Here is a 22,584-nt window from a genome sequence, read left to right as displayed (position 1 = left end):
TCACAGCAGTTTCCATAGAATTTGGCAGATGCTGCAGAAGATACTAGAGGCTGCACAATGTCAAACATGAGGACATAAGAGAACCATAGCCAGTTGGGGGGACAGAGGCAATTGGTAATACATAGAAGTTCTCTTCAACCACAGCTTTTGGAAAGTTTTACTGTGATGACCTCTCTGAAATACCCTTTTAATTTCATTTCATCATAGTGTTTATTTTTAACAATCATGAGAGGAGGACCCTCATATTGCCTCTTACCTAAGGCTTCATAGGTCATCATTTGGCTGCAATAAGTCACCCAAGCCTTCAAAAAGCAGACAGACAACCAGTGGACAGTTTTGACCTTAATAGCTGGGATGACAGAACTGAGACCAGGTGAGTCTGATCACAGTGAATCAACTCAATTTGAACAATAGATTCCTTGTGCTAAGTAGAACATGAGCGGAAGGATGGTGGGGGATCCTGTGCCTTTAAAAGCTATGCAGATGAAGGGAATTTCAGCTGGTGCAGCTTTTCTTACTCCTGAATGACAAGCTGCCCTTGGAATGCTAGCAACTCCAAAAGATGTACAAGGGCCCCATTGCATCAGGTTACTCTCATGGGTTGGCGACAGACTGGACTCGGCAATTACCATATAGGCAGCTGGGTCCCAAAAGCTTCACCTCTCCCTTCTACACACAGACCATAAATCATACTTTGGGGGAGTGAAGAGCCCTGGCCTTTTGGCACTTGCCCTGCGATTGATCTCACATGAGGGTGGGGGGAAAGCTTCCTCCCTGAGCCTTGGCTTCCATGCAGCACTGAACAGTTGTTCCCAATCTAGCTCTTTCTATAGAACCCATAAAGTTGGGGAGGGGGAAAGGCTAAAGTGTTTGCAAAAGCAGAAACAAATCCCCTGAAGTAAATAATCTGGCAAGCAGTGCTGAATTCAGTTTCCATGAAAGGAGGGGACGAGAGGAGAAGGGATTATTGTGTGTTTGGGCAAATACAAACTCCTTTCTAATAGATCAGCTTTAGTTTGGCTCCCTGAGCTGCGGCTGCCTACCCCCCTCACAGAGGAAAAACTAAAGACATACAATTAAGCAGAGAATTATAGCCTAATTGCCCTTTCTCTGATCCATCTGCTCAGAGTGTATTGAAAACAGTCTCTAGGGTTGTTGCTACAACCTTTCATCCAAAGGCACACCCCACAGGCCTCTGGCATTTCTCTCCCTTTGTGCACAGAAAAGCTCATAAGCCAGTAGGCTTCCAAGAACAGGCATTCATTTAGCCTTTGCAAAACAAAGGCTAAATGCTCCCCTTTCTCTCAGTAGTACCTTGCTTCCAATCTGTAGCCTACACGCTTATTTGGGCCACCAGCTTGTCTTTTCAAGGATCCCAGCATCTAGGCACAGCCAGGGGGCTTAGTTCAGGGATGAACCCATGGATAGGTCCCACTACTAAACATGTGCTGCTTGATTAAGAAGGTTGCATAATAGTTTAGCTTGGAAGTGAAGCTTGGATGATGGTAACTATTATTACAGTTTCTGCTTGTTATTAGAGTAAAATCTCAAGATTCTGGGGCCTGCAGTCAAAAAATTTATTTTCCTCCAAACTCTGGTTGGCTTCTAGTTTCTTCCAGTGGCCAAGAGGCACTGCATGAAACCAGGTCCTGAAAGGATCACCATTCAAACCACAGCTCCACTAGTAAAGTGGTTGCAACAAAAGATAAATGCCAGATGCAGGCAAGTCAAAACAAGCACAGTAAATGCAGGTAGCGAGGGAGACACTGTCTCCTCCTTTACAATTCCTGCTTAGCAAATGTACACATATATCTCCAAGGCTGTCAGAAAATAAAAGTCTGGCCTTTTGACAATGATATGCCTACTTAATCCATTATAGCACCTGATTCTAGATTGTTCCTCTAAGGTCTCTTTCACACCACATTTATAGCACCTCAATGTAACTTCAACTGCAATGGCTGCATCCTATGGAATACTTGTATGGGGGATGCTGAAAGGTTCTCTGCCCAACAAGAAGGGAATGACTTAGAGCTGTGGGACTTGCATGCTATTTCACATATTCAAAATTCAACACACTTGGAACATAGTGTCTCAAGTTTCTTTAACCCTTCCAAAAAAAGAAAAGAAAAAACAAATTGAATGTCCAGTCACTGAAAGCTCTGCTGCTGCTCTGCCCTTTGAATCATTCAAAATTTCCCTTCCTTTCAAAACTCTTTTTAAGGTTTGGTAACAGGAAAAAGTCAGATAAGCAAGATCTGGGGAGTAGGGTGAATAGTCTACATGCTCAAACCGCATAATTCTTCAGGACATCCATTATCTTGCCAGTCCTGTGAGCAGACATGTTGTCCTGAAAAAAGAGAACACTTTTCTACAGCTCCCCTCGCCATTTTTCCTTCAGTGTCTCCTTTAACCATCAGTACAAGTTATAGAGTAGTATTCTGCATTAACTGTTTGGCACTTCTGAAGATAGTTAGTCATCTTCCTTATGCCAAAAAACTGTGGCCACAACCTTTTCTGCTAACCTTTTGAGTCTTGAATGTCTTTTGTCCAGAAACTGAGTGCTGCCACCACAAGGACAGTTGTTTGCTCTCCAGATCATAGTGATGTAACCATGTTTCATCAGCAGTGATGAGTTGTTCCAAACAATTATCATGAGATTACTGAAAAGGCTGAAAAATCAATTTGGTGGTATCCACTCAATTTTGTTTCTGGTCAGCAGTCAAACATTTCGGCATTTGCTTGGCTGATAGCTTCTGCATAGCCAACTACTCATGAATGATAATCTGAATGAGTTCCCAAAATATATCTAGTTTTTCAGCAATTGTTTTATCTGAAATTTAGTCAATCTGCCAAAATTAGGTCATGGACATGCTCAACATTTTCACAGATGATACTGTTGAAGGCTTCCCAGACCTTGCTATACCTTTGCTCTCAAAATCTCCATGCTGAAAGGTGGCACACCACTTCTCCATAATTGAGTATGATGGTCACTTGCCACTTAATGTTTGCAATATACACTGAAGGTGATGGTTCAGCACTTGAAAATTCCACACTTTCCATTGAGATTGAACTAAGTTAAGCAAAGGGCTTGGTTACTCTGCTGCCTGCTTTCACTGCCACGTCATTTAGAAATCTGGCTTTGGTTCTTCTGTGTCAGGGTACATGTGATCCTCTGGATGCCATTAGACTGCAACTCCCATATTCCCTTGCCACTGCCTGTTATTGTATTGTATTTTTTAAAGGTTGTATGCCACTTTGATTGTGGAAACAAAAAGCAGGATATAAATTAAAGTTTTATATTATATTTATATATTATGCCAATGAATGATGGGAGAAAGCACCCAGAGGCCAGCATCCAGAGACCACTGGTTCATCACTTGTTCTGCATCATCTGTGGGGCCACATGTAGCTCAGCCACACTCTGCACAGTCTACAGAGCCCCAGGAAGCTCCACTCAATAGTTTTCCTGTTGGCAGCTGGGCTTCAGAGTACTGGTTCCCCACTGCCATAGCATTGGTTGCTCTTCATTAGGATTGCAAAGCAGATGAAGTTAAAGCCTCTCTTTCCCTCAGCCGTTTTGTACTGATTGGCATTGGCATATTGTCTGGCTGGTGGTTATAGAAGCTTTATTAGTTCTAAATCTACAAGATTCCATTTTGAACTTTAGAGGGCCTGACAAGAAATTGTAAAGGAAGCATACAGCAGCCATGACTCTAATATCTCTCCCTCAATAAAAAAAACTTTCCAGGTTGCAAGGTTATCTTGTTCAGCACCCAGCATAATAAGCAAAGCTGAGCAGAGTTGCAGAGGTGTGTATGTGCAAAATCTTTCGGGTCCAGATCTCTGGAGAGCCTAGGCCACTCAAAGTCTGGACAATGAGAAAACAATTAGTTACAGAATAAATTCTGGTATCCCAAAAGATCAGAGTGGTTATAATATTTGTTACTAGATGTAGGGCAGAGGTTCAGTCATGTATCTTGTTCTAAACTCAGCCATGATTACAAACAGCAGCTTGTGAACTGAAAATTTAATATTTTGATTTCATGTTACATATTTTCATTTACAAGACATTATATGAGAGACATGTGTTGGAGACAGCCCCTCATAAGGTCTACATTAGAAGTTGAACCAGAAAGAGTTAAACAAAATTCACTTACTCAGAAACATATGTTTGTTTTATCTAAATGTGAGATGAAGGATAGAGATTTTTCTTGAGTAAATCTTTTCTGATTCATGTGGTTGCTCTCATCAGCTTATACAGGGCTTACCTCTCCTACTAGTTCCTCTCGTACTCACACAATCCAGTTTGTATCATAAAGTCTCCATTATGCCTCAGTGAGACATATCTACACACCCCACAATTGCTCACAAATTTACCATTAACAATTGCTTTCCTTGATTGTTGCTATAGTAATAAAAACATTCACAACCAACTCCAGAAATGCAATAGCCTAGAAATAGGTGGCTTCACCTGGCAGAGACCTGCAAAGCCATCATTGATCTCCCAAGATATTACTGATTCATTTACAGCATGGAGATTAAAATGTCCAAGGTGGGTCAATCACAACTTCTGAAAAATCCCACTCAAACTCTGTTACTCATGAAACTACATAAAAGATATTTGTTCTCGCTGGAGTAGTTAAGCTGCCATCAAAGATTTCTCATCCATAAAAGTGCAGTATAAATTTCTCTGTTACAACTCACTCTTATTTACTGTAGAAATCTGAAATGACAATAATCTTGATGTTCTCAAAGGGAACATTTAAACAAAAGGGGAAAGAACTCCTAGTGGCTTTTCTAGACACCGGTCAGGTATGCTAGGATGGTGTTTCATAAAACAGCAAGAATTACCTGTGTAGAGATACAGAAAAATGCTATAGTAAAAAAGGAGAGTAGTGAGAACGTTGCATACCTTTTTTGGATTCCGCATCCACCACTTGCAAGATAGCTCAGAATCAAAGGCTGTAATTATCTATGATGGAATAAGATTCCTAAATGAAGAAAGATAGAAGAAGAAATAGAGATCCAGTGTGGTGTAGTGGTTTGGGTTTTGGACTAGGACCCTGGAGACCAGAGTTTGAATCCCAGTTCAGCTACAGAAACCCACTCAGAGCCTTATCACATGCAGGGTTTTGCAGCTCTATTCTGACGCGATTGTGGGTCCAAACATGCAGATTCACATTAAAACGTGATGTATTATCTCACATGATTGCTTTCTATGGGGGTTGTTCTGGTGCGCTTCCACAGTCAATCCAAAGTGGTTCTTCTCTCCCTCTGAGGCCTGGACCATGGCAGATGAACTGGATGGAGGGCCTTCTTCTTGCTCTGGCTAGCCCTGATGGAGTTGGGCCTGGCTTTTCACTCTCTCCCAGGCCAGATGATGAAAGATGGCATGGAGGGAGGGCTCTTAAATTTATATTTATAGATTCCTTCTCTCATGCAAACTCTTTTGCACATCTCTGTCCATCACACATGCCCATAACCAGACCTTTTTTTTTTTTTTTTTTGGCTGAGTGGCCAGCAAATTAAATGCAGTTGGATGCACATACACAAATCACTGCAACATGTAAACAGACATGGGACAAATTTGCATTGAATGAATCTCATGTTATTTGTGTGTGTGTTGTATGCCTTTAAGTTGTTTCCAGCTTTTGGCGATCCTAAGGTGAATCTGTCACAGGGTTTTCTTAGCAAGTTTCTTCAGAGGGCATTTGCTATTGCCATCTTCTAAGCTTGGGAGAAATTGACTTGTCCAAAATCACCCAGTGGGTTTTCATGGTGAAGCAGGGAATCAAACCCTGGTCTCCAGAGTCATAATCTCAAACCACTACACCACACTGACTTTGTCATGTCATCTGTATTTGAAATTATACTGGACTTTCCAGATTTAAAATAACAATTTATATGATGCAAGCACACACCTAACCACTGATAATCTTTCCTGCCATCAACTTTTTTCTTCTATGTGAGATTAAAGCAACAATTTAGCTTAGTTTCAGTGGCAGCCCTTTCTCTGAGGTACATGTTTTGCCATTCCACAGACCCTTGTTCCTTTTTGTTTCCCTCCCATCTTTATATTGCTTTCTTCCATTAGCAAAGGCTGGTCTTCTTTCATTTCTCTACTCATACTGCAGGTCACATGTTCTGGTTGACATGTACATGCTAAGCCTACAAGAGCTATCATGACCCAGTAGCAGCTGCAGCAACAGTTACCTCCTGATACTTTCCACCGTTATCCCCTCATTTGGTTGCTTGATCATTCTGTCAACTCTTTTCATTGTTTTTCAGGGAAGAGATCCACTGTTGTGATTAGATTTTTCTGTTTGGTGCCAAAACCAGCATGTTTTGTTCCTTCTCAGTTTTTCCCTTTCTATGCCTTCTTTCCAGTGAGGACGGGGGGCAGAAGAAGTATCTTCAGAGTGTAGAATATAGTCAGTTCCACTGAAATGAATGGGAATTATCTTTGAGTCAGCATGGCATAGTGGTTTGAGTGTTGGACTATGGAGATTATCACACAGAGGAGGCAAGTGTCCTCCTCCAGTCATTAAATCATGTTAACTGTGCAATTGGGGGAAGATTATCACACACCACTGCATTTATCCCATTCTTATCCTGTCTGTAAACAGTAATTGACCTATCATTTGGTATTAACTGGAGTTTCCATTAATACCAAATGACACATCCATTACTGTTTACAGACAGGACAATAATGGGATAAGCGCAAGGGTGAATGACAATCTTCCCCCTGATTGCACGATTAACATGATTTAATGACGATTTAATGACAGGCAGAGGATGCTTCCCTCCTGTGTGATAGGAGATTATCTCATAGGAGGCACAGTGTCCTTCTCCCATCCTTAAACTTTGCTAATTGTGCAATGGAGGGCAGAAGATTATCACACCCCTGTGTGCTTCTGCCACCCTTCTCCCATGTGTTAAGTGTAATGGAGCCGTTCCCGCGTGCTTTTCCTGTCGGTAAAATGTAATGGAGTCGTCATTTGGTATTAACAGGAATCCTGTTACACTTTACACATGGGGGAAGGATAGCAGAAGCATGTGGGGTCTGATAATCTTTGGTCCCCAATTACATGATTATCAAAGATTATCTGTACCTCCTGCATGATAATCTCCATAAAGTCTTATGACTCTGGGGACCACAGTTGGATTTCTGCTTGGCCATGAAACCCATTTGGTGACCTTGGGCAAGTCACATGTTCTCAGCCTTAGGAGAAGGCAATGGCAAACCACTTCTGAACGAATCTTGCCAAGAAAATCCAGGATAAGTTCACCTTATTCCAGGTGGCTAAACCTCCCTTAGCTATCTCAAACCTCGCTCCCTCCCAAACTAAGATTGAAATTGTATTTGTATAAGCATTTAACTCAGAGTGAAACCTGGTGAAGTCAGTGGGGATTATTCCTCTTCAAACATGTGTTGAACTGTATTGTACAAAGCTTCAAAAATCTAGGAGTCAGAAAAATAAACATTTAAAGGGGGGAAAGGACATTTTTATCCTATATAAGGATTATGTCAGACTTGTAAGGCATCATACAGTGTGAATGTCATGACAATTATGTATATAAGGGACACCCAATGTGAGAGAGTGGCACATCCACAGGGTCATCACACAGGATTATTTGCTTGCCTAACGACTCCCACTTATAGAACTGAAGCATCTGAACTAGTGTTATGTAGTCTAGAGGCAATATGTCTCAAAAACAAAGGCGGGGTACAGACCGCCAGAAAGAGGCGACCGGCGGCCGCCTCTCTTTTCTGCGTAACCACCCCGCAACATCCAAATTGTACGGTGCAGCTACACGGAAGCAAAAGGACCGCTAAAAAGCGGCTTCTTTTCGCACACCGCAAACTGCCTGTGGCAGTGCGAGGACGTTGCTGCCGTGCACACCCGTCTGGAAGGTGCACGGCAGTGACATCACAGCAGTGCATGCCATCTATACGGCACCACACAGCTATGATGTCCTGGTGACGTCCTAGGGTTGTGGGGCGTCTAGAAATGGTGCCCCAAGGCAACCCTAGCACATCGCCAAGACGTGCTACAGGGCCCATTTGTCCAGGGCCAAAGAGAGCATTTATAATACTGAATGTGAATTGCAAGAAAAGTTTAAAACAAAGCAGTGTAGTACATTTTTTCTTTATTTTTTTTAGCAAGGGAACATTCACAGCCAAGAGAAGTATATATCTGGATATGAATTCACCCATGGACTTTGGTAATAGAAACATCTTCTGATGTTACATGCTCAATTCAATTAATAATAAAAAAACATTTGGGGCAGTTAATCTAGGTCAGCTTCAGTACCTGGGGAGCAAATGAAAGTCATTATTATTGGGGTACCCCTCCACTGCCCCTTCTGTATATCCCCTGCTTACTAATGTGCTTACTGGAGCTCTGTTTTTCTCACTGCTAAACTCCATCTGGCAGCATTTATTCATCCATGTACCACAGGTTAGGCCTGAAAAATGCATTTGTGGCAATTCAGCATTTCCATGACTTTTCTGAAATGCTGACTCAGCTTGTGTAGAGAGAGAGGAAAGGTGGGGAGAGTCAGGCTGTTCTGCTGCTGGAAAGTAATTCCTCTGCTTTGAGTTTGTGCTGTGATGGGTGAAGGGCAGGCAGCTGAGTCCCTCCAGGGCAAACACTTGTCTCCCATGGATACCATGGGAGACATGCATACCAGTTCTACAGCTATGCCCTTCCTATTAATCAATAACAGCTTGTTGCTTTGCCAGTCTCCCAAAACAATCCTAGGCCCACTCTTTTAAGATAGAAAAATGCAACCATTCACCATCTTAGCTCAATTTTAAACCAGTTTTGAGATCAGCTGGGTCCTCTCTGGATGGTCAGTACATAAGTGTAGCATGGATGCACAGTTCGTTCTTGGTATTTCAAGACAGACAGACTTTTTCTGCCAGGAAGCAATGTGGTTGCTATACACTCTATTGTCTCAGTGTTCCCAACCACAATATTTTGTTGTTGGGTAAACTAGATCGTTTCCTGTCCACTCAGTCACAATCTGCCCATGAGTTGCAATCTTGAGTGTTGTGTGGAATGTAATTGAGCAAGTATTGAGGCACCTCTCTGTCTATGCCTGTGCTGTGTCTGAATATCAATTTATATTGTTTTAAAAATAAATTGTTTAGAACAGGAGTGGCCACAAGTGGCTTTTCAGTTGTGCTTTGGTTGCAGTGCTTGTCATGCTTCATTATTGCCTATGCCAGGGGTAGGCAACCTTTTTGAGCAGGGGCCGGGTTGCTGTCCCTCAGACAACTGGGGGGCCAAAGCCAAAAAATAAATAATTAAATAATTTTTTTAAAAAATTAAATAAATAAATAACCCGGGACAGATGTAGGACAAAATTTTCAAATGGAGGACACTTTTGTTAAAAAAATGGAGGGCACACAAAAAAATTTGCTGGTTTTTTTAAAAATGTTAATATAAATGCATGTTTCGGAGGCTTCTATAGACAATTGCCCCCCCTTGCCTGCTGCTTGCCCCCCCTTGCCTGCCTCCTCCTGATAGGCCAAAGGCCCCACGCCCTCACGCGAGAGGCCAAAGGCTCCGGCGGCAATCGGTGGCAGAACCGGGCGGGGGCCGGTCCCAAGGCCTTGCCGGGCCACATCCGGCCCGCAGGCCACAGATTGCCTACCCCTGGCCTATGCTATATAGGGCAGATAGAAGCTATAGTCAATCAACATCTGAAGGGCCACATGTAGGAGAGTGGTAGAGTCTCCTTTGGAAGTCTTTAAACAGAGGCTTGATGCCATCTGTTGGGGGTGCTTTGATTCTATGTTCCTGCATGGCAGGAGGTTGGAATGGATGACCTTTGTGGTCCCTTCCAAATCTAGGATTCTATGGACCCTTGTTTTGTGTTCAGATTTCTAAAGTAGCATATTCCTCCTCCCAGTGGCATTACTAGTGGGATGTGTGTGTGGGGGTGCAGACCACACCATATGACACCCTAAGTGGGGGGGTGACACCACTGCTGCTCATGTATTTTGGCAGAAACATTGTGGCCTTTGCCTGTATCTATTTAAAATGCTTTAAGAGTTGGTGGGAGTGAGGTGAAACTCAGTGGCAGAAGAAAGGAGGGCCCCCAGAATTTTTAAAAATTAAAATTTCAATTTTTAAAAAGTAAAATTTCAATGTTTAAAAATTAAAATTTCAATTTTTAAAAAATAATTACATTTTTAATTTTTTAAATTTTTTTAAATATTCTTTTTAAATTGTCTTTAACAACATTACATTTTAACCAAATCTTCACTATGTATATGTAAGTATATTTAGGCTATGCATATGATATTATAATTTGAAGGTATAATTTTAACTTTGCTAGTTTTTTATGTCACAGTTATTAGTATTACATTCAGTGGTACATAGGTGCACTATACGCGGATTTCATCATAGGCACAAACTTGTACAGAGCTGCACGGGAGTGCGTTGGGCGCAAGGAGCGGCACGTCCATTCGAATGAATGGGATGTACACCTATGGCATGCGTGCGCTGTCCTGCCGCCTTGCCACCGCCCTGCCACCACCCCGCCGCTGCCCCGCCGCATGCACGAGCCCCATTCAAGTGAATGGGGCTTGAGCATATGCATTTTTTTGCTTACGCGGGGGGGGGGGGGTCCGGAACAGATCCCCCACGTAAGCCAAGGGTGCACTGTATATGGGAATTATGATTTATGAGTTACATTAGAGCAAAAAGGCATTAATAAGGATTCTGTATGGTGGGAAGTGGGAGGAGGTCAATGGGTGGGTGACACCATGAGTTCCTGCACTGGGTGATACCAACCCTTGTGACGCCACTACCTCCTTCTGATATTTCTCCATCTGAGTGTGGCTTGCATAATTTCCTCTCTTCAAATACTTTGACCATCTGTATAAAGTGATTTCTATCTACCTAGAACAGGGCTGGAGGCCTAAATACTCCATCTCATTTGAAAGGGCACTGGCCTCATTTTGCCCCACCCCACCCCTGCCCCATGTAATTATTCCATGAGAGCTTGCTTGGTGTAGTGCTCATCCATGAAAATCCACTAGGTGACCTTGGCAAGCCACATTCTCTCATTTTAGGAGGAGGTCTAGGCAAACCCTGTCTGAACAAATCCTGCCAAGAAAACCCTGTGATAGTTTCACTTTAGGGTCGCCATAAGTCAAGAATGACTTGTAAGCACACAACAACAATAATAATTCTAACAGGATTAGTCAGGGCAGAGAGAAAGACCTACTCTCCAGTGCCCATGCACTCCTCTGAGACGTAGCCTTCTGCCTACTTCTCTGATGCTGGCCAATGAGTTTGCAGCATTTGAAGTGCTCCAAATGCAGAGATGGCAATTATCATTTAAAATTAAGAGTAAACTAGATTTTGGTTCCATTTTAACTGGCCACCCATGTGGATGGCTGGAGGCATGCATCAGGCACAAGCAAGTCCCACGGAGAGGGAAGCATGACGTTCCTTCTGCATGACGACCTATGTCCTGACTAGTTCACATCAGAGCCAAGGCTTGCGGCAACCTGTCACAATAGCCATTTGTCAAGCTGGTAGAATCTGGTAAACCCTTCCCCTGCTCATTCTCAGATTATGACATTCACTTAAGATTGTAGTTCAAAGATTGGAAGCTCTTAGAATTAATCAGCATGATCTTTCTCAGGCCAAGAAAAACCTGGGGGTTTTCTCGTGTTTTAACTGAGGCAGAAAAACAAAAAATATGTGCCTGGCTGAGCAGTGTTTCTTGTCCTGAAAAGATGATGCAACTCCATTTGAAAAAATATGAGGGAGGAATGGGTCCATTTTAGTAAGGGACTCAAGTTGCAGCCAAAGCAGAATCAAAGACTGCTGTAGAGGAGCAGAAGGCATGAGAGAGCTATTCCCTATCTTGCCCCTCATACTCACATACACACTGGACTCTCACACGAGAGGCTTACCCATGAGTAAATCACCATGAAATCATCATAAATAATGAAAGACGTGTGCTCGCTTCTCGTGTGAATAAATCGTCATGGAGGCATCAGGGCTCACTTCTCCCATCAGTGAATCGTCATGGAGTTGCCATTTGGTAATAGTGGAAGATCTTGTTATTACCAAATGGCGGCTCCTTGACGATTCACTGATGTGAGAAGCGAGCCCTGACGCCTCGATGACAATTTACTCATGAGAGAAGCATGCAGGGGTATGAACCCCGATCATGCTTCTTTCACAATTTATGATGATTTCATGGCAATTTACTCGTGGGTAAGCCCTCCATGTGAAATATTCCATTGTCTTTATTCTCTAATCTCTGGAGGTAGGGATTCAATTGTCTCTGCAACTCTTTTTTCCTCCTTAAACAGTTCTTTGGGGGTCATTCCCTTTGCTCCCCCCCCCCTCCGTATAACTGTTGCTGTCTAGTTTCTTTGGACTTGAACTCCCAGAAACTCCAGCCAGTAGGGCCCATGGGAAGGATTATGGGAGGTGTCATCCAATACATATAGAGGGTTGATGGTTCAACCTCTAGAAGAGTCAGTCTACCCTCCTGTACCAAAACCAACATATGGCAGTTAAGCCTATGATGGCTTTTAAGATAAGGGTGCCACTTTCTTTACTACAGGTAGCATTTACTGTATATTCTCAACTATAAATTGACATCATGTATAAGTTGAGGGCAGTTTTGGGGGCCAAATTATGGATTTTGAAATGACGTGTGAATAAGTCAAGAGTAACAGGCATAACTGTTTGTGCTCATCCTAAAGGCTGGGTGGATGAGAGATAGTGTGTCTGTGTGGGGGGGTGGGGGGGAGTCAGTGATTCCAAAACAGATTACATTCTTGCCTTTCACTAGGGGATGGTTCCTTTTTTAATGAGAGTTGAAGCATAGTATTTCTACTGGCCTGGGATAAGTTAACTTGGGTTTTGGGGGTCAGTTTTGTGACTAAAATTTATAAACGTACACATGAGTATATACAGAACCTGGTGAAATTATGGTGGGAATGAACAGGAATATGCCTATTTTTTTGCATGTGTGCATGGGATCTTTGGGGTGTTAAATAGGCACTGGGTACTGTGGTATCACAGCACAGCAGAAGTGGCGCCTAGCAGAAGTTAGCACACAAAGCAGCTTTTCTTCAAGCACTTAAGTTTTTTGTTTGGAACAGAAATTGACTAATAAGTTAGAAGTAAAGCCATTACTTGTCATTAATTACTTTTCTTGGTAACAAAGTAACACTTCAAAAGTAACATAACAAGTTGAAGCCTAGAACAATAACATCCAAAATCCACAAAACAATGATACCTTTATTGGACCAACCAAAATGCACAAAATACATTATGCAAGCTTTTGAAGCTCCACTGGCTTTCTTCACCAGCCAAAGGTGTTAAAAATCATCCAGGAGAAAGAAAAATATGATGATAGTCACAGGCTTACATCTTGCTGTGGTGGTGGTGGTGGATCTCAGTTAATATGGTGTGGAGGGATATCCACGCAGGCAGGCCAATCCTCCTTCTGGCTGTATGGCTTCTGGGAGACAAAGAGTCATAAGGCCAGGAAATAAAATTTCCTATATATTATACTGCTGTAATGAGGAATAGTTAGTGCTTATTTTTCAACAAAACATAAAGAACATTTGGGATACTGTTACAGGGCTTCCCCCCAAAAAACACTCAGTACTATTATCTTATTTCTCATTGCAACAAATACAGAATAACTAATTATTTTTGAAAAATAACTTTTCCAAGCCCTGCTTTGTTATCACCTTGGTATCTGTCTCCAAGCTTGGGCTCTTAGTCCCTGTGCAGACCAGCATTTTGGGTTGGCCTGGGAGCAGAGTCAGGGTGTAGCATCTACATAACGCACACCTTGGCTCTGCCCCCAGGGCACTGTGATGCCACGTGCCACACCACATGGCGCACAACATCATGGCACTCCTCTGGTGCTGCATCCACATGATGCAGTGCCAAAGGAGCATTGTATAGCCATGGTACCATGGCTATTGCACCCTGGAAAGGTTAAATTGGGGCTGCAGCATGTGGTTGCCGCAGCCCCGATCTGGCTGAAAAAGTGGCGGCTGGAGGTTGCCTCTTCAGGGCTGTTTGCACAGCCCCTTAATTAACTGAGCTCTCTTGGGCCCTGTTGTTCAAATTGGTGATGGCGCAACATTCATGGATACTTCCCCTGTGTTGCTAAAAAGGACCTCTCCCAACACCTTTGATATGAGAATTTTCAGATGTCTCATATCTTTCAGATGAGCCTGAGTATGGTCCTGGCCTCCAGCTAGGCAGCTAATTGTCTCTGGAGATGGCAATGATGCTGCTGGGATGCTGCTAAGGGCTACAAACTGTGTGTTTGCTTTGTTTGTGTTTATTCAAATAAGTACACATGTGTGCACACTATTGAGTGGCTGGCTTGAGTACATCAAAGAGAATAAATACAGCAGGGCCAAATCTCCACAGCCTCTCGTGGAAGAAGAGGACGAGCACTTTGACACTACGATGGTTTGTCTTGATACTTACAACTGAGATCTACACTTTAAAAAGTTCCTTGCCCTGGAACTTTTGGACCTGCCAAAAACCGACAAAGAAGCCAGCTCTCGAGGCTCCAATGTACATACATTCTAACATCTCAGATCAAAACTGGGACACATGTGCCCAATCAACATCAGAGTTTGGTAAAGTTGGCAAAAGTTATTAAGGAGGAAGAGCACACAAGCTGGGAGACAGGCTGCAGCACTTTGCTTTTGCCTGATCTTACTGGGAAGGGCAAGACTCCATCCTCTCTTTTTCCTTTGGATGAGTTAACTAAGTACAGATTATTCTTGCACTTTCAACTCAGTTTCCAGCAGTTGATGTAAGCTGTGAACAAAGGAGGAAAATGGGAGGAAGAGAGAGAAACTGGAACATTTAAAACACATCTGAAAAAAATGAGGTGAGAGAGGTTTAATTGAGAATTTCCCTGCCAAATCAAGACAGTTGGAGGGCAGGAATGCATAGATTTCTGAGTAGTACAGAATGATACTGGGTTGTTTGGGCTGAAAGGTAAATCTTTTGGGGAGACAGGAGTTTGAGCCGACTCAGTGGACCCAATTAAAAATCAATCCTGAGATTTTCAGGGCTTCAACAAAATAGGATCATTACTCCCTCTGTAAAGGGACGATCAGTTCTAGCTTGCCTCCTTATGTTGGCTGATTATTCAGCCAAGCTATTTTTATGGTGCTTTAAAAACCATCCACAAAGAGGGAACCCTTTGAATACAGGAATATGTGGTGCTAGAGGCAGTGTGGGATGGCAGCACTTGGTGATAGAGCAAAGAGGCATGCCCACCCCACATTTTGCTTTGGCTGGCATGTTAATAGTTGGCATACTTTGCTTTGGCTGGCTGGCCCGAGCTGTTGAAGGAGCCAAGGGCACTGTGTTCTCACAAACAATAGCCAAAGACTGAGAATAGATGACGTGTGTTATGACGTATGGTTATGGCTGGTACATTTCAGATGGGAAAGCCACAGACTCACAATACTGCCCAGGCAAGAAGAGTCTGAAAAGGAGTGCAAGGCAACACACAGTTTTCCTAGCACTGACTCATCTGCCGAGTGCTGTCTCTTCTCTCTTCTGGCAGCTGATGAAGCCTTGACTCACCGGTGTGACTCAGTTTCCTAGTGTGTTGTGTGTTTTTTTGTTCGCTCTGTTGAACAGCCTCCTCAATAAGGCCCAAGAGGCCAAAGGGGGACAAGCGGAGATTAATTTTAAGCTGATTTCTGCTGCAGCCAGTTAGGGAAATGCTGAGGAGATTCTTTTACATCATTGCTCCCAGCTGCTGGCAAGCCACATGATGCCCAACCTATCAGAGGTGGGATTAGAACGTCAGCTGGGTCAGATGGGAGAGAGATGGGGATTGACATGAAAGAGGAGTGGGGGCTTCCCCCCAGAGCTCTTCTGCCTGCTGATGTAACCTTTAAACTCCATCTGGGGCAACATTAATGTCTACTCAAGAAAAGCCAGTGCCTGAGAAGTCCTACTGTATAGGACATTGGCTCTTGGGATCATCAGTGGCCAGATGAGTTGAAGTGCAAAGGGTAGTGTTACTCTGGGGCCATTGTGTTACTTTGGTTTTTTGCAAGGAAGTGGGTAGTTGGGCAGAGTCCCTGATGCTGAGATCCTAGAAGGTGAAGTGTTGAAAAAACATGGTTGGCAGAGCTGCTGCTACTGCTGTTTGCAACTGCTTCAAAAAGATGCCTTAAATTAGACTTCTTCCAAGCTGGCAACATCCAGATACGTTGACATACAGGACCTTATCGCACACACAATTTTAAACGTTCTGGGGATGGAAGGAGGACGCTCGTGTGCGCGCACGTGCTGCAGAAAATGGAGTTTATCGCACATGAATACATCCTCCAAGAGGCCCTGTTCCGTCCCCCAGTGCGCACCCGTTCGCATCCAGTCCTGACGGGCGTGATTTTTTGCTGATGCCCGTCAGGCAAAAATCACGCCCGTCAGGACTGGACGCAAATGGGTGTGCACCAGGGGACGGAACAGGGCCTCTTGGAAGATGTATTCGTGTGTGATAAACTCTGTTTTCTGCAGCACGCGCACGCACACTAGCATCCTCCTTCCGTCCCCAGAATGTGTGTGCAATAAGGTCCATAATTTCTATCATCCCCATCCAGCCCTAGCAGCCATTCTTAAATGAGGGTTATTGGAATTATAGCCCTCCAGAAGTGGAGGGCCATTGGGGGGGGAGGTGTGATTCAGCACCCCATCACCATGACAGATTATGGCAACTGCCCTATAGAGCTTTCTGTGTTTTGGTATATGGAGGAGGGCTGCTGGAAAGTTATTATTTCCTTCAGCTTGCTTTCTCCTAATCTTCATTCCCTTTCTTTTACATCTTTCTTTTCCAGTTTTTAAAAAGGATTGATTATTATAAAATTGCTTCTCTTTCACTTCCATGATAATGAATACCAGGTTGCTGGCCCCTGTTACTTGGTTGCAGCAAACAAAAACAACCAGATAAGTAAGGATGTTGTCGTTTTGTTAATGGAGTGTAACTTAAAACCGGGTAAAGCAGTGCTGAAGACCTTCTGCCCCCCCCCTTTCACTGGCACTGGAAGATGATTGCCAGGTGACTTTTTGCTTGTGTCCTTGTTGCTCTGCAAAACTGCTGGTATTGCTTGAAGAGGCAGCTGCTGTGTTACATTTTTAATACAAGAAGTGTGCCTTCTGATAACTAGGCTCTGCTGATACAGTCTCACTGGTCATTTTCTCAGTCTTTGACCCCAATTACTTCTATGCCATCTAGCTCACTGTACGAGGTTGTTCTAACATTCCTCCTCCTCTCTTTTTTTATTATATGCCTCCGAGTCATTTCTGACTTATGGCAATCTGAGACGAATCTGTCATGGTGTTTTCTGAGGATGAGAGTATGTGACTTGCTCAAGGTCACGTAGTGGATTTCCATGACTGCATAAGGATTTGAACCCTGAATTCCAGAGTCATAGTCCATAACACATACCCCTCTGCTACACTGGCCCCTGAAATGGGCCATTTTACACTACACATTGTAGCACTTTGGGGCCATTCAGACTATCTTTTACCCCGGATCAGGAACTGAATTATGTACGTGAAGTTCATATTCATCCCGAATCTCCCACAAGCAAATCTGAGGCTTCCACAACCATTTGGGGGCAAATGTCCCTTAGCGTGGGTCATTTGGAATTGGGGTAAAAGCTGTATCTTTGGGGGGGGGGGAAACAGGTTCAGCGAATATGAACATGCCCCTGATCATGATCGGGGCAAGTTCAGGGGAGGGATTTAGGTCAGAGGGAGGCCAGAACATTCCCTCCCCTTCATCAGAGAAGGAGGAGGAGGAGAAAGAAGCCAAAGGATGCCAAGAGAATTGGGGACGGAGGAGGAAGAGGAGGATGAAGGAGCCGGGGGAGAGAAGGGGGCCATGGAGGGAAATCGGGGTAACGGAGCAGGAGGAGGTTCAGGGTAGGTCAGAGGGAGGGCACCCAATGGAGCAAGCCTCCGCTCTCGCAACAGGGAGCTTTCTCTTTTTTTAATTTTTAAAATTATTTTTGACAATCTGTGTGCATGGTTTTTGCTATAGGTAGATAGATATATAGATAGAATGTGGCTGGCGGCCTGTTCACTTTCCCTTTCATTTCCGCTTCCAGCAGCAAGGCACTTTGCAAAAGGCTTTTGCAAAAAGCTTTTTTTCTACAGGAATGCTACAATGTGAATGTTACAAACGTTTCTCTTTCCAATTTGGCAAACTGATACAGAATGCTTTTGCTACATATGTGTATTCTGGGGTGGCAATGAGGGAAAGCAAAGGAAGCAGAGGTGGCATTCCAAGGTGAGGAATTAATTTATTATTATTATTATTATTATTATTAGGCATTCTGGAGTGGCAAGGAGGGAGGATGCAGGATGCAAAGATGGCATTAGATTGCATTTTGGGGTTGAAAACGAGGCCAAGGGAAGATCCATAACCTGCAGTGACCCAAATACCCACAACACACACACACACACACACACACACACACAGGAGGTTTTTAAATTTGACAGCATCTGCACATTCTGGCATCTGTTTTTTTTTTTTAAAAAAGGTGGTGGGAAGCACAGTTCCGATTGCCCAATGTCTGCAGGAAACGTTACGTCCACAAAAGTGGAAATAAATTTGATTGACAGCAAAGGAGCCTTTCTTTAAAACCTCTTTGGGAAATGTGAACTCTCCACAAGAGCTGCACGGCATTCAGGGTTAAATTACCCTAATTGGGTAGTGGGCACTTGATTCCGGAGGGATTTGGTGGGGGGGGGGGCAAACCGAATCTGCCCAGTTCCATCCAGTGCAAAAAGTAAGTCTGAATGGGGAGAAATCATTTTAACAGCCATGGCTGCATCCTATGGAATCCTGGGATTTGTAGTTTATTGACAAGTGATTTTGACAGTTAAAAGTGTCATAATTGTGTAGTCTGAAAGGGCTCCATCTTAACTAAAACACATTTCTTTATCTTTCAGCTGTCCCAATTTGGCACAGACAATCTTGATTAATCCTCTGTCATCCCGTTTTTCTCCAGCTGCTTTTAAAATGTCCCAGTTTATCTCTCCTTCTCCTACTTTTCCCCTTTGTCCTCAGCTTACCTGAAATGGTGCCAGCTGAGTTCAAAGTATAAAAGTAGTTTTTTGTGGGGGTTTTGGGCTATGTGGCCATGTTCTAAAAGTGTTTGTTTCTGATGTTTTGCCAGCATCTGTGGCTGGCACCATGGTTTCTCTGAAGATGCCAGAGGACAGAAGGAGGAATGTCACCCTACTTAGTAGGCTCAGCCATAAGCAAACTGATGTAGTGGCTCCTAGCTTTCTCATTAATAACTTTTGCCGCCTTGACCAACTTGAATGCTGCTAGGGCAGCTTGGTTTTCATCTGTAAAATGTGCAAGGATGTGCTTTTCTGGCTATCCACAAATATTCCTGCCTTTCCCCAGTTTTATTCAATGCTTCCTACCTTTGCCGGCTTAAAAAAACCCAACTCTTCCTAAAATAGTGTCCTCTTCCTAATGGAATGGAGCTTTTCAGTCCCTAAACAGCCTCCCCCCCAACTTACTAGCAGACTCTTGTTGTTTCCTCCTGTGGTGATTCAGTTTTCCTCACTTCTAAAGAACTGGCAGCCTGGCTTGAGGCAGATGATATGGTGGTTTCAGTCAGAAAGCCTGGGCATGACTCATCCTGTAGAACTGGCAAAGAGTGGCTTGAATGCCCCTTGCCAAGCATGTGAGTGACATGGTTGGAGAACAGGCATAAGTATTCCCTGTGGTGTCAGCTGCAGGGAAGCAAGAGGAACGCACCAAAAGGCACAGCAGGAATGTGCTTTCTCATGCAGGCCCCTTCCCTCTCTGACCCTTCTGTTTGTGTGTGATGCTTTCCTGCAGCCTCAGCAGGTTGGTAGCATACATGCATCATGAGCTTGTAGAGAAACAAAGAGGAGAGAAAGCACATGAAAGAGCAGTGCAGCCCAGCAGGCCAAGAGGAATGTACAATGCCAGAGGCACTGGAGAGGCCCTATACATATCAGCAACAGCTGAAAAGACTGTAATTATTTATCTCAGTCCAGAGAGGGCACCCACAATGAAGGCATATTGATTAATGTTAAGTTGAGGAAGTGGATCATAAACTATGTATGTAGATGCCTTCAAGTCACCTGTCAACTTACGGTGACTCTATGATTTTCACAGAGTGTTTTTAGGCAAGGAATACTCAGAGGTGGTTTGGCCATGCATAGGCTATTACAGGAAAAAAGGGAGGGGGAATCTAAATCCGCTAAGAAACCCCTTTTCTGCATTGTATGAGCACATAAGGCAGCCCGAGGGAGTGTCTGGGATCAAACATACACAAAGGGAAAGCATGTTGAGTTAATCTCAACAAGCTATTTTGGCAGACGAGCAAGAGGTGCCCAAAAATGAAACTAAACTTGTACCGATCTATAACACATTAGACAGAGCATTTATACTTCCCACTGTTAGCTGTCAAACCAGTACATATTACTGGTGTGTTTCCCCCCTGTAAAGCTTACATGAAATTTAATTATACAGTATTTAATTTTGAAATAAATGCAACCAATTCACGGGACATAATAAATTGTGGAACATGCACATGTAAAACTATGGGTCGTAGATGAAGTTTACCTAATCATGTAGCTTCTAGATGTTTTGGATTTTTGACTCAACATTCCTGGCCATTAGCCATGCTGGCTATGGCTGATGAGAACTGAATTCTACCAACATCTGGAGAGTGACAGGTTATGTGGTAAGAAAATGTGACAATAAAAGCAAGTTGTTTTCAAAATTTACAGATGGGTATACCAGCAAATGCAGGCACACAAAGGCAGGCTGTTTATATAATGTGTTTGTCTCCATACAGCTCCTTCCCTACACAATAAAAGCCATGGCTGTCTGTCTGTCTGTATAACAAATCTTTGAGGGTATATATAAACCCCTTTCTAACTATTGGGGATTAGGATGAGCTTTGTGTGTGGGTGGTGGATTATAATATGGCATTTCCCATGCCTCCTCCATACCAGCTGATGGAAAACATTATCAGATGAATCAAGAAAGAGAGAGACTATTTAAATCTCCAGATAATCTTTTGTGGGTCACTATCAAAAACACCTTTCCTAATGGCTCTGGAGTTCTCCTCAGAATGTAGGTTACTTGCAAATGTACAAATGTACTCTAAATCATTCCAAACCTCCATTCATCTTGCCAAAGCTATAAATCAGGAACACACCTATGTAGAGGCATATGATCATATCTCTCAGCACATCTGTAGGTGAAGTATCCTGCACTGCCATTGTGCTATTAGAGGTCTTTCCTGAACTAATCATCCTCCAGATGTCTGGGACATAGTCATATTATTCTGGAATATCAGTATGTGAAGAGATATTTAAGCACCTTTGAGACTAACTGCAAAAGCTTATGCTACAACTTCTTTCACACAGTTAGGGGTTATTCAGACATTGGTTTTTGGGGACAATGATCCAAATAATCTCATTCACACATTCTGGTTTTGTTGTTCACATTGTTGTTTTTTTAATCGGAATTGTATCTATGTGCATCTTTGCAAGTTCTGTTGCTCACACATGTCAGCACTTGAATAAAGATGGAGTAGATAATGCGGATGTATTTGAAAGATATTCAAGGCATGTTTTATCATGGATCTACTTGCATAATTTATTCATAATACATGAAATCATTTTACCATTGACCATGCTGGCTGGGACTGACAGGAATTGATGATCAAAACATCTGGAGGGTGCCAAGTTGGAAAAGGATGATTGCAGACACAGAAGCTGTGCCATTAATTCCCCCTTTCCTAAAATGGGATTGTGAAGCATGAGAAAACAAACGTTACTCCTCAAAGAGAAGATAAGTGCCTGATATTCTAAATAGAACTCTGTGGTGTTTGTAAGTAAGAAAGGAAAGGAAATGTTACTGGTTGCCTCTCCAATGGAAACAGACCATCTGGTGATGAAAGGGCATTAATAGTAACCTTCCTATTGTAGTCATTGCATAACTTACTGCCAATTCAGGTGGGCAGTGGGCAGCCTTCAGATGTGGTTGGCCTGCAACTCCTGGCCAGTGGTGAGGAATGCTGAAAGCTGTAGTCCAACCACATCTGGGGGGGTTTCACTTTAGTTTTGCCTGATTTAGAGCCTATGTGGGAAAACTTCAGATGTTGGACAGTTTCTTCCATCAAGCCTAGGCCAGATGTGGACAATGCAGAACATTGTGGGCCAACAATATTTGGAGGGCTGCATATTACCCACTCCTTCTTTAGAAAGATATTATTAAACATCTGTTTCATTATTAACTAGACATTAACTGTTCCTGGCTGTAACTCAGCAGTACTGATCCTGGAAAAGTTACTAAAGTCACAAACTATCTTATAGAGCATGTACAGATCGACACTTTGTGCCAGCCTGCAGGCAAACTAGGGCTCAGGTAGGGCTGAACGTTCACACACTCAAAGCTCTACTTGCGCAGCCCGAGTGCATTCTTGGTGCGCACTCGTCCAGATGGCACACACCATGATGACGTCCCTCGTGT

The sequence above is a fragment of the Sceloporus undulatus genome, chromosome 2 (genome assembly GCF_019175285.1).
Source record: "Sceloporus undulatus isolate JIND9_A2432 ecotype Alabama chromosome 2, SceUnd_v1.1, whole genome shotgun sequence".
NCBI classification, from domain to species: domain Eukaryota; kingdom Metazoa; phylum Chordata; class Lepidosauria; order Squamata; family Phrynosomatidae; genus Sceloporus; species Sceloporus undulatus.
This window is presented reverse-complemented; position numbering follows the sequence as displayed.